Below are 409 nucleotides of genomic sequence, written 5' to 3' on the forward strand. Positions count from 1 at the left end.
TTTTTTGTATTTTTAGTAGAGACGGGGTTTCACCGTGGTCTCGATCTCCTGACCTTGTGATCCGCCCGCCTCGGCCTCCCAAAGTGCTGGGATTACAAGCGTGAGCCACCGCGCCCGGCCGTACAATATTTATATTAAGACATTTCATTTTTTTGATCATGGTAGAGCTATAACTAACAGCTTAAATGAAGATAAGTTCCCTCACAAAAAGCTCAATGACTTGCATAATGACAAACTCTGAACAAGATGGAATGTTTTCAATTTTAACATAGTTTTATTAATATAGTAAATAAACAAAATTTAGCAAATATCAAATATTTAGTATCAAAGAAATTTTACCATAAAAATAATACTTCTGAAATAGCAATGCATATTTTCGTTATACATACCTTTAAGAAAGTGATCTCGG

Source organism: Hylobates moloch, unplaced genomic scaffold, assembly GCF_009828535.3.
Source record: "Hylobates moloch isolate HMO894 unplaced genomic scaffold, HMol_V3 SCAFFOLD_10, whole genome shotgun sequence".
Classification (NCBI taxonomy): Eukaryota; Metazoa; Chordata; class Mammalia; order Primates; family Hylobatidae; genus Hylobates; species Hylobates moloch.